The sequence below is a fragment of the Apium graveolens genome, chromosome 10 (assembly GCF_009905375.1).
Source record: "Apium graveolens cultivar Ventura chromosome 10, ASM990537v1, whole genome shotgun sequence".
Taxonomy (NCBI): domain Eukaryota; kingdom Viridiplantae; phylum Streptophyta; class Magnoliopsida; order Apiales; family Apiaceae; genus Apium; species Apium graveolens.
The window spans coordinates 39,780,857-39,794,652 of record NC_133656.1 but is presented as its reverse complement, the minus strand read 5'-3'; positions in this window follow the sequence as shown (position 1 = coordinate 39,794,652).

The window sequence follows — 13,796 nt, the reverse complement described above, 5'->3', positions numbered from 1 at the left end:
CCAGGAGAAACAAGTCAAGTGAAACAGAACAAGAGAATCAATGTAGGGTATCTGTCTATTAAGCAATTAAATGACAGATCGGAGAAAATTGAAGTGAAAGCAGAGTTTAAAAGGAAAAATAATAGGAATGGGAAAATAGGAATTAATAAACATAACAACTACACACCTGATAAATATGCACCAAGAAAAATCTGTGTTAAGTATGGTAGTGTTAATCATTTGTCTGTAAATTGTAAACTTGTTATGCCTGCTCCCATGTCTGCACCTCTTTCTATTCCCAGTATGCCTATATTGCCTGTGAATGTTATGCCTGCACATAATTTGAATGCGCAGTTTGCTAATATGCCATTTGCACAAAATCCTTACTATGCTGCATTTAGTATGCCACAAATGCCATTTAGCATGCCTTATTGGAATAACATGTTTGTACAAAATATGCCTTTCCATGTTAACCAGCTTGTGCATGATAATTCTGCAATGATGAATGGTTTTAAGGGTTCTATTCAATTGACTAAGGAAGAATTTCAAATTCCTAAGTCAAATGAGGACACGCCCAAGAAACCTAAGAAAAAGGCTAACAAAACAGGTTCCAAGGAAACTTGGGTACCAAAATCAACTTGATTTGATTTTATTATGTGCAGGGAAATAAAAAGAACCTTTGGTATTTGGATAGTAGGTGCTCAAGGCACATGACTGGAGAGTCTACCCTGCTCACTGAGTTCAAGGAGAGAGCTGGCCCAAGTATTACTTTTGGAGATGACAACAAGGGTTATACTGTGGGATATGGATTGATTTTAAAAGATAATGTCATCATTGAGGAAGTTGCCCTAGTGGATGGACTCGAGCACAATTTGTTGAGTATCAGCCAGCTTTGTGATAAGGGCAACTCAGGTAACATTTAATTCTGAAGCCTATGTTATGACCAAAAAGAAAAGCAACAAAGTGGTTCTCACTGGAGTGAGAAAAGGAAATATGTATTTAACTGACTTCAACTCATCAAATGCAAAATCTATCACTTGTCTATTTAGCAAGGCAAGTTAAGATGAAAGTTGGCTATGGCACAAGAAGCTATCCCACCTTAACTTCAAGACTATCAATGAGCTGGTCAGGAAAGATTTGGTAAGAGGTATTCCTCAAGTAGAATTATGAAAGGTTGGACTGTGTGATGCATGTCAGAAAGAAAAGCAGATCAAGGCATCATTCAAAAAGAAGCTTGATTCAACAATTGAAGAACCTTTGCAACTACTGCACATGGACTTATTTGGACCAGTCAATGTATTGTCCATCTCAAGGAAAAGATATTGTCTAGTAATTGTGGATGATTTCTTAAAGTTCTCTTGGACATATTTTCTCAAATCCAAAGATGAAACTAGTGAAATCATCATCAATCACATAAGACAAGTCAACAATCATCCTGATTTCAAAGTAAGAAAATCAGGAGTGACAATGGAACTGAGTTCAAGAATTCTATGATGAGATCATTGTTTGAAGAGAATGAAATCATGCATGAGTTTTCAGCAGCAAAAACTCCACAACAAAATAGAGTGGTGGAGAGGAAGAACAGATCCCTTATTGAAGATGCAAGAATAATGCTAGAAGAATCAAAGTTACCAACATACTTCTGGGCTGAAGCTGTGAATACTGCATGCTACCCATTTAATTTCTTGTAACTCTTAAAAGAGAAGCTGAGTTCTTAACATAACAAGAACTCAGAAATTTGTAACAAAACACATACTTGATTTTAATATAAAATTAAGTGAAGTTTTGAAAGAGAGTGTGCTCCTGTGCATGCATTATTATCTCATTTAAATCATACTATCTTTACAAGTTACATTTCTACATCTGTTTTGTTCACCTAGCTTAAGAAAAACAAAAAGCCACTAAAATTGTCTAAAACACATTCCCCCCTCTATGTTGTATTCATTACCTAACAACTGGTATCAGAGCAAAATCTGAAAGTAAACAAATTAAAGATCTTGGAAGAATGAATACACAGAAACTTAGCAGTATCAAAATCCCCACCTTTGATAGATCTAACTATACATTATGGAAAAAGAAAATGTTGCTGTTTATCAGGATGGCTAATCAACTATATATTCAAATCCTCAAAAATAATTCTTTAACTCCCATGGTAAGAGTTGAGGAATCTACAGATGGAGACATGGTCTTTCCAACACATTATGCTCCTAAAGATCCTTAAGAGTACACTGAGCCTGAGAAAGAGAAAGTCTCCCTAGACAGTGGTTTGCAGATGATCTTAATTAAGTCACTTGACAATGTAATGTAGAATAACATTGTCAACTGGGACACAACTAAGCAAATCTGGGAGAAAATTGAGATCTTGTGTGAAGGAACAGAGGAGGTTAGATCAAACCAAAGGAGGATTCTGGTCTCTCAATATGAGGGGTTTATAGCTAAACCTAAAGAAGGAATTACTGAAGTTTTTGAAAGGTTCAATAAATTGATAAATGACTTGCAGCTACATGATAAATATTATGAAGATGAGGAAATTAACCTAAAGTTCTTGCTAGCTCTTCCTGACTATCTTGAACAGAAAATTTCAGCTATTAGAGAAGGAAGAGATTTGAGCGGAATAACTTTGGAATAACTATATGGAATCTTGAAGACTTATGAACTTGAAATGATGCAAAGGAAGTCGTTGAAAGCACATCATGGACATGTTTTTGATGGTTCAAGTGCTTTAATTATAAATGACAGAGAAGAAAGTGAAGATGAGCAAGATGATCAAGTGTCAGTTAGTCAAGCTATAGAAAGGAAGATCAAAGGACCTCAGAAGCAAGTTGTGTTGGAACTGGAGGAAGGTGAATATTACACCTTGGATGAATTAGATTAAATGGATCAATCCATGGCTTACTTGGCTAGAAAATTTTCAAATATTAGAGTCAAGAAGCCAAGGTTTTTCAGAGGCAAGGGACAATCCTCCAACAGTAACAATTGGAAACCAAAAACTCAGTTCAATTCAGTTAGCAAAGGTGGCTACAAAACATGATCTGTGGACAGATCAAAGATAAGGTGCTTCAACTGTAATGAGTTGGGTCACTTTTCTAATGAATGTAGAAAGCCTAAAATGGTGAAGAAAGACAAGGCCTATCTTGAGTTGGAAGCAAAGTATGAAGCTCTCTTGAAGAAATAGTCTGGAAAAGCTTATATTGCAGAAGGAAAGAGTTGGGATGATACTTATGTTGATGATGAGGATGAAGAAGTTGGAAACTATGCACTTATGGATTTGAGAAAGGAGAAACATCCACTTCAAAATCAAAGGTACCAACTCTAACCACTATTGATTTAAATGCTAGTCAATATAAGGAGACTGTGGAAAAGATGAGTGTGGAAATGTTTTCTATACACACTAGTCTAGTAGCAACTACTGAGGAAGTCAGTAGGCTAACCAAGGCTAATGAGAAGCTTGAGAGTGAAAGACAAAAGATGGATCTACTACTTGTGGAGCTTGAGTCAGTCAAGCAGGAAAATGATTATCTGAAAAACAAGCTAAAGTGTGTTGCTGAAATTGAAGTTGTGTTAAGGGAAAAGCTGGAAAAGAATGAAGTCAAGTTGAAATCCTTCAGAAATGCATCTGATTTGGTTGGACAATACCATGAGAAGAACAAGCCATGTGCTAATATAGTTATTGGTCTTGATTATGATGCCTTGAACAACAAGAAGAAAGATATAGGTGACAAAGGAAAAGTAACAGAAAATGAAGATGTTCCAGCTATGCTGAAAAAGGTTGTTTCACCTATGTTCAAGGCATGTGAAGTTAATTTTAGTGAAGAAGAGTTGATTATAAAGTAAGAAATTGCTGATGAAGATAATGAGAAGAAAAATGCAGAAATAACTCCAATTTCCAAAGCTGAAAAGAAGTCCATGGTCAATAAAGATTCCAAGACACCTGTCAAGGAAATAAAACCTAAAGATGCAAGAAAGAAGAAGAAAAATAGAAATGGGAAGATTGGGATAAACGAAAGCAATAATTTTGCTCATGTTGCAGATGCTCCAAGGAAGCAATGTCAAAGATGTGGCTTTGTGAATCATTTAACTCACCTTTGTAAAAAGGTTGTTAGCAAGCTAGTAGAAGTAGCATGCAAATACAATAAAGCTGATGCAACTAATCCCTACTCATTCTGTGACAAATTTGATTGCATCCCTTGCAACTTGAAAGTGATGAAAAGTTACCACAAGCTGAGAGTGGACCTCAAAGAAACAAAAATATAGTCTACAACAAAAAGGGAAAATGCACAACAGTCAATGAATTATATTTTATCCAAAACAAATCATTCTGATTCTGCTCACTCTGTTAACAAGAAGAAAATGCCCAACACTGCTTGGGTTGCTAAACACACTTAATCCTCATTGTGTGCAGGGCAAAATGAAGAGAGTCATATGGATCATAGACAGTGGATGCTCAAGACATATGACAGGTGATATGGCCTTGTTATCACAGTCTGAGGAGAAGGATTTCCCATTAGTGACCTTTGGAGACAACAATAAAGATTTCACAATGGGATATGGAAAATTGATCTCTGGAAATATTGGCATTGATGATGTAGCACTAGTAGTTGGTTTTGAAGTGAATCTTCTTAGTGTTAGCCAATTTGCTGACAAAGGCTTTAAAGTTTTATTCAACAAAGAAGAATGCACTTTTATCAGCAAGAAAACTGGTGAAGTTGCTCTAAAAGGAGCAAGGAAAGGAAGCTTATTTGTTGTAGACTTGGACTCAGCAATTAAGGACGGAGTTTGTTGCTTTTACACCAAGGCATCTGTAAACAAAGCAAGCTATGACATAAAAAGATGTCTCACTTGTATTTCAAGAAAATTAACGCTTTGGTCAAAAAGGAGTTAGTAAGAGACATGCCTAATCTGGAGTTTGCTCAAGATGAAGTCTGTGATGCTTGTCAAAAAGAAAAAATGAAAAGATCAAGTCACAAGAGTACAACTATGAATTCTATAAGTGCACCTTTGCATCTTATTCATATGGACTTATTTGGACCAGTTAATGTTCAGTCAATTTCAAGAAAAAGGTATGCACTTGTGATGGTGGATGACTACTCAAGATATACATGGGTAGAATTTATGCATTCTAAAAATGAGACTCCACACATCATAATTGAGCACATAAAGAAGATTGAGAAGCAAGCTGGAGATCAGAACTGTGTAAAAAGGTTGAGGAGTGATAATGGAATAGAATTCAGGAATGCAACCTTAACTGAATTCTGCAAAGACAAGGGAATTATTCAAGAGTTCTCAGCTGCTAGAATACCTCATCAAAATGGGGTAGTTGAGAGGAAAAATAGAACACTAGTAGAGGCTGCTAGAATAATGTTGCAAGATGCAAAATTGCCAACTAGTTTTTGGGAAGAAGCTGTGAACACTGCATGCTACACTCAGAATAGATATCTCATTCACAAGAATCTTGGCAAGTCACCTTACTCAATCTTGTCTAAAAGAAAGCCTACTGTGAAACATCTTCAAGTGTTTGGAAGCAAATGCTATGTGCTAAAGGACAACTCTGAATATGTGGGAAAATTTGACTCTAAAGTTTTTGAGGCAATTTTTCTGGGATATTCATTGGAGAGGACTACATATAAAGTCTATGTGATTAAACAGAAGAAAATTATGGAAAGCACATATGTTACTTTTGATGATGGCAAGTGCCCAGGCTTGGAATTCCTTGATGAAGATGAAGATGAAGCTGAAGCCCTTAAGTTTGAAAATCTCAACATTGATAGTGACTCTGATAATGAAGTTGAAATCAACACAAATCACAGAATTGTAGAAGAGTCAGATAATCAAGTCAATAATGAGAATGGAAGCTCATCTCAAACACCTGAATTTGACAGCACAAACTCAAGGGGAGAAAGAGGAGAAAATTCTGGAAGTCATGCCAGTGATGAAGAAGAAGCAGAAAATACAAGTCAATAAACTCACACAAGGAAGTGGGATAGAAGTCACATTAGAGAAGCAATTATTGGTGATCCAACTTTTGGAGTGAGGACTAGAAGTGCAACTGCAAATGAATGTCTTCATGCATGTTTTCTGTCACAAGTTGAGCCAAAGAAAACTGAAGAAGTCCTTCTTGATCCTGATTGGATATCTGCAATGCAAGAAGAGCTAAATCAGTTTGAAAGAAATAAAGTTTGGAAATTGGTTCCTACACCAAAGAATAGAAGTATTATTGGAACAAAGTGGGTGTTCAGGAACAAGATGGATGAAAATGGAATTGTTACCAGAAACAAACCAAGGTTGGTTGTAAAAGACTACTCACAGGAGGAAGGAATAGATTATGATGAAACTTTTGCTCCAGTTGCAAGACTTGAGGCAATAAGGATTTTCTTAGCATTTGCTGCACATTCAAATTTCAAGGTATATCAAATGGATATGAAGAGTGCTTTCCTTAATGGTGAATTGGAAGAAGAGGTTTATGTGCAACAACCACCTGGCTTTGAAAATCCAGAATTTCCAAATTTTATATACAAGCTACTTAAGGCTCTCTATGGACTCAAACAAGCACCTAGAGCTTGGTATAACACACGATCAGAATTTTTGATTAAACATGGATTCACTAGAGGTACCATAGACAAGACTCTCTTCTACAAGAAGCATGGTGATGATATGATCCTAATTCAGATTTATGTGGATGATATCATCTTTGGTACTACCAATTAAAAGCTTTGTCAAAGATTCTCCAGGCTTATGAAGAGTGAATATGAAATGAGTATGATGGGGGAATTAAGTTACTTTCTTGGACTTCAAGTCAGTCAAGAAGTGATGGAATCTTCATCATCCAAACTAAGTATGTCAAAGACTTATTGAAAAATTTGGCATGGTTGATTATTCACCTGCATCTACACCCATGTCTACAGCAACAAAGTTGGATGAAGATTAAAAGGGCAAACGTGTAGATATTTCAAGCTATAGAAGGATGATTGGATCATTGCTTTACTTAACTGCAAGTACACCAGACATCATGTTTGCTACATGTCTTTGTGCAAGATTTGAAGCCAATCCAAAAGAATCATATTTGATGGATGTGAAGAGGATTTTCAGATACTTGAAGGGGACTCCAAACTTGGGATTATGCTATCCTAAGGGAACTAGTTTTGAAGCTGTTGGATACACAGATGCAGATTTTGCTGGATGCAGGGTTGACAGAAAGAGTACTAGTGGAAGCTGTCAATTTCTTGGTCAAATACTTGTATCCTGGTATAGCAAGAAACCACAATCTGTGTCAACTTCTACAGCAGAGGATGAATACATAGTTGTAGGAAGTTGTTGTGCTCAAGTGCTTTGGATTAGAAGCCAGCTAATGGATTATGGCCTAGTGTTACAAAAAATTCCAATTATATGTGACAATACTAGTGTTATATCTATAGTGGCTAATCCAGTTATTCATTCTAGAACAAAGCACATTGATGCAAGGTATCATTTTATTAGAGAACATGCTACAAATGGTACCATTGAGCTCATTTTTGTTTCACCAGAAAAACAATTAGCTGACATTTTTACTAAACCTTTGGATGAAGCAACTTTCACTAGACTTGTAGGTGAAATTGGAATGCTTAATTCTTCATCTTAAGGCAAGAACTCAGCTAATATTTTGCAGCAGATTAATTTCTAGTTAATCAAAATTAATTTAATTTAATTAGAAATTAACTGAAATATGAATTATAAATATTTCAGAATTCTTTGCATATTTATTTTTCAAAAATGAAAATTCAGCTTGGAATTTTTCAAATTCTAAGAAAACTGTCTAGCTGTTAATTTACATTCTTAATATGTAAAATTAACACAAGGCGGAATTAAAGTGATCAAAAGTATATAGAGAACTGAGTTCTCGATAAGTCTAACTGACTTATTGACAAGTCATTTTAAGACTTCTCGAGTGTGTTCTCGATAAGTCAATTTACAGACTTCTCGAGTGACTTCTCGATAAGCTTTATTATGACTTATCGATAATTCATTGTAGAGTTCTCTAATAGTGTTAACTCAGAGTTCTCTACAAGTATAACTTTTAGACTTATAAATAACTCAGAACTGAAATAATTTAATTTAATAAATTACTTTGGTAAAATACTTTTGGCAAATTTATTCTGCTTTTATTTTGATTTATTCAAATAAAAATTGGAAACAATTCAGTCCATTTTGGACAAACTGGGTATTTATTTGACATCTCGATAAGCTTATTTTTATTTCTCTACAAGAATAAATAAAATGACTTATCGATATGTTTTTCACATCTCAAAATGGCTTCTCGATAAGTATACTCCAAACATCTATTTTTGACTTCTCGAAAAGTCATTTGCTTTTAATATAAATACCCAGAAATCTCGATACATATACATACTTACACCTTCGAGAACTCTAAATGACCTAGCTTTTTCAATCCAAAACTGATTTCTCTCTCATTTCAACTCCTTTCTCACTAACTTTTCTTACCCACTAAACTTCATACTCATAACAATGGCAACAAACAATATTGTACCCTTCATCCCAAAGGAGACTAACTTCCTTGCATTCTTAGATGCAAACCAAGCACCTGAAACTTTTAAAAGTTTTGTCAAGTTCTTGTCTGAGACTTACTTTGTAGGGGCTCTTACTGCTAATCATGTGCTTTACTTGGATGTGTAGGGAATTTTTGGAACACCGCGGTAACAAGGACAATTGTGCATGAGAACCATGCTGTATCAATTGTAATAAACTGCACAATCAAGGGCCAAAAGGTGGAGATCGTTGAGGATAATGTCAATATGGCATTAGGAATATCTATTGACAAGTTGGTGGAGGATCCAACTCAGGATGAGCTGTATAAATTTATGGACTTCATCAACTATTCTGAGAAGATCAATCTGTCAAGCATGAACAAGAAGCACCTGGGGAGAGAATGGTCCTTCCTGTTTGATTCAGTGATCAGGGCTTTCACTTGCAGGAAGTCAGGGTTTGACAACATATCTAGTGTTGTCCAGAAGCCGGTCTACTCAATGGCTCACAACAAACAGATCAATGTAGGACACTACATACTGGAGGAGTTGAGCACCAGGCTAACCATGCCATTGGAGCCAAGAGGTAAGGAAATTTTTCTTCCGAGATTCATTATGTCTGCTTTAAACTATAAAGTGAATGACATACATTTGATAAATGGTGTAGATAGATCACAAATAGGCAATTGTAAGCAAGTGTCCAAAATTTTGTTTGGATCAGTTATTACCAAGAATAAGGTTCCAGTGGGTCTTAAGTTAACACCTTTCATGATTAAAAGATTTAAGACCTACCCTTATCCTATGCCTGACATGAGGGCTAATGCTCAATCTAGTACAGCAATGGTCCCTGAACCTGTGAATGTACAAACACAGGAATACCAACAGGGACCTTCCAATGCTGAGACCCTTTCTTCTATGCCTATAGCAGCTAGGAAACCAACCACTTTATCCTCTCGAAAGGGTAAAGTGAGTAAAAAGAAGAGAAAAGAGATAACACTAACTGTTATGAATGAGAGTAGTGAGGTACAAGTACAACCTGAGTCACCTTTGGTCAGAAAAACAAAGAAGGCTAAGAAAACTGAGCTGACCACTCAAGCCACCTCTGTATCCTCCCAAAAGGGTGCAGTTGTATAAATGGGGACAAAACAGACTCTAGAGACATCCTCTCAACAGGGTGTTTCTATTGAAAAGAGTATTCTCCCCAATGCATCTTGTAAAGAGTCTGCATAGCCAACACTTGATCAAATTCAAATGTATGGTAGAAGAAATAAGGATGGTACACACACAGTGAGAGCACATCTATTGAAGCTCCCTCATCCATTCATGGGGAGCTTCCAACACTCACTACTGAACAACAATTCTTAATCTCTCAAATTTCTTCTTCACATACAGCACTTGAATGTATTTCTCAAGTACAAGCGCACTCAAGTGACTTGGTTCACGAAACCTTGCTCACCACCCAGAAACCATAATTATTTGGTGAGAGGCTACATGCTGGGGTAGACCTTCATGACACCAACACAAACATGGGGGATTCATCAGTTTTTACTGAAGACCCCATGGAGATCATAAATGCACCTTCATGTGTAAATCAGTCTTCACAGACTGTTAGGTTTGAGGGTAGTACTCCTGAGGGGGAGTTATCTAAATCCTCTCCAATTTAATTGGAGGTTCCCGTTCAAAGAACAACTCCCCTCAAAACCCTAGCAGAAATTGCATTAGCAGTTGATGCTAGGAGTATAATTGCCAATGATCATCTCATAGAGGAGGCAAGAGTAGCACATTCAAATGACAGTGTGGTGCAAGACACAGAAGGGTTTAAGACTAGTGCACATTACAGTATCCCAGTTAAATCCCCTCCAATTCAATTGGAGGTTCCCACAACAAGTGTGGAACAACAACTTGTCATAACCACAGTACCTACTGTGAGTCAAACTGTGACTTCTGTCACAGGTGGTTCTGATCCAAGTCCACAACACTCAACCTCAACAATCACACCTTCTCTCCAACTGGCTATAAGAAGCTACACCTCTATCTAATCTTGAAGATTTCAGGGTGGATTAGCTAGCAAGACTTGCACATATCTCTCAATAACTTTTAACCTCAGATATGTCTAACCATGTAATAACCCCAATTTTTGGAATTTTTGAAACCCTTATGAATAGTGATATGCTGAATAAGAAAACTTTTCATACCACACTATGTAGGGGTTCTTTTATTGATCTTCTGAGATATTATTAGTACTCTATGTGGTATATAAGTGTATGTAAAGATCGTCAGAATCCAAATCCGAACACTTTGATTTTTCCTGAAAATCCACCAGATACCGAAAGAATTGAGTATAAGGTAACAGGATAAAAAGGATTTAAATTCAAGGATTATAAGAGGGATCATAAAAGAAATATAATAAATTGAGAAAGGTTAAGGAAACCCAAGTAATAAGATCTCGGGTATGATCCCTCAAATGATAAACAAGAACGAAAGTTAAGCGAACCATATAACAGATCAGCGGTCATTAGCCAAGTAATTAGGAGTTAATCAAAGAGGTTAATAATGATGATGTCATCACACCAACAAGAAGAGGACAAGTGTGGGAGGATGACATAGGAAGATGACATAAGCATGACCAAAAGAGAAGGAAGTGGTGGTTGATTATAAACCACACAAATTTCACCATGGTTAAAAAGTAATTAATCAAAACAAAAGCAACCAACCAAGGCAAGGCAAAACAAATCACAAAAACACAATTTGACTCCCATTTTCTTCAAGAAGCTCTCGGCTTCTTTCTTAAGAAATGGGAAGTCCAAGCTCCTCCACTTGCTAATTTACAAGGTAATTATCCTAGCTTCTCCTAGTTAAGTTACATACTTCCTAGGAATCTTAGCTTCAAAATCCTTTCCTAGCATTTCCTATAAATCATTCAAGAAGATGGTGAATAGTACTTTCTTGAAATTAATTTTTGTGTTCTTGATTTCTTTGAAAGATCAAGCTTGTAGGAGGTTAGATCAAGGCTTCTTAAGGCTTCCTAGCTACTCTAATCACTCCAAGGAAGGTATAACCCCTCCAAATCCTAACTTTACTTTGAGTATTAGGTTTGGTTTTTTTTGTTATGGTTTATGAGAGGCATGGTTATTGTGTATTTAGAGATTAATTGGTTTTGTGATGTTTTTGGAATGGTAAATCTTGGTAATTAGTTAATGAACTTAAGTAAGCTTTTAGTTCATGATTGAGAAATAGTATAAAGTGGAAACCTTGAGATGTTGGGGCTGTTTTAGTAGTATATGGATGAAGTTTGGTTGTAACAATGATTGTGGGTTGATTTTGGATTGATTTGGACTTGTACAAATTTGGTAATCGCGTAAACATAGCCGTCGTAATGCCCGATTTACTTTAGACTGTTTTTGTTCTTAACATCAGGACCCGTGAACTCACTGTTAGGTTTTGATATGTTGTTCGCTTGAATCCGATGTACGGTTTAGGAGAAATGACCATTTTAAGTAACGGCATTTCGCGAACGAACCATTACCCCTCGCCTTACTTTGAAACCTTGGTTAAGGACCTTAAATGACTGATTGGGGTATGAAACAATTATGTAAAGTGGATTAGGCAGTTGGTAGGGTACTCGCGAAAGAATCAGCTTAAAACTCTTAATGGTTAATTTATTAAAAATGATGGAGCCGAGGGTACTCGAGCGACTTAAGTAAATCGTTAAGCGCAAAAGCGAGCGTTAGAGTCTAGTTGGTTAAAGTATAGATTCTTAAGCGACTTTGGTTTAATTCCAACTTATATGTTGTTTATAGGTTACCAGGCTCGTCCCAGGCCTTTTACCACCCCCGGTCGCTTAGGCAAGTTTTCTACTCGTTATACTATTGTTGTGATGTATATATGTACATGCATTATCTTGTGATAAGTGCATGAATGTTATTAGCAAATCTTGCGATATATTGGAGCATGCTGATATGGGATATATGCATGTCTGTTTCATAATCGTGATATATATCTGTTGATTCCAATGCTTATAGTTGCATAATACCTATGCTAGAGATAAGCAGTAGTTGCGTATACCCTTAGTATAGGGGACCCAAAGGTGAATATTTTCTAAAATCGGGAGTCGACGTTCCCGAGTATATTATATATATTTATATATATATATATATAGATATAGTTTCCAAAACTATTAATCGAATAAGGTTTATTCGATAACTTTATTTTTATTAATGAATATTACTTTGAATATTCATTTGAGGACTTATGACTCGGTTTATTTTATTTAATGAATATTAGTTGAATATTCATTCGAGGACTTATGTCTCCGTTTATTTTATTTAATGAATATTATTTTGAATATTCATTTGAGGACTTATGACTCCGCTTATTTATTATATAATATTCTTTATTTTATTAAAGAATAATATTTCGATAATTAAACTTATTTTCGATTATTCAAATAAAGATCGTACTTTCGTATAAGTATATCTTTGGTTATTTATTATTCATTTCAAGTATGAGTTTTAAAACTTCTACTTCAAATTATTTTTATAAAGATTATTCTTATGGGAATATTATTTAAATAATAATATTCAAATATTTTCTAATATATCGGGACTGATTTATTTCATTAAATCAGCATTACTCCAAACATTCTTAAAAATGTTTTCGAGTCTTCAAAATGATTTTTAAAAGTTAGAGCGGATCCCAAAACTCATTTTTATATTTAAGATCTTCCTTTCGAAGGGGATTTAAATACTCGCTCAAAACCTGAGGGATCCGGCTCAGTGGTGTATTTTACATTCGCAACGAGGTTGCTGTTTTGAAAAAACATCTTGATTACTTGCCCATCGTTCGGGAAGTAAGTTCATCTATTTGAGTCGGCATAAGCAACATGGGCTCAGTGGGCGTCCATGAAAGTGTAAGTGGCTCAGTGGGAGTCCATCAAATGCGTAAGTGGCTGAGTGGCAGGCCAGCATAAGGTCCTATTGCGGCCAGGGTGATGACCAGTGGGGAATTCATCCATCTACTAGTAGAAAAGGTTACTTATTAGTATCTTTGCCTGATCAGCAAGATATCAGGTTTATGCCAAGGTTTTCTCCTTTCCAAATTCATTGGATATTGCAACTCTGTTTATAATTTTCATAACAGAGGTTTTCAAGGAGTGTATGAAATGTATATATATATATAGGTGTATATATATATATCGGGACTTAATGAAGTATCTCATAACTTCATTATTTATAATGATATTTCAAAGATTGAATCTATCCAAGTCTTTTCTTTTAGTCTCATCTATGTGATGAACTTTTG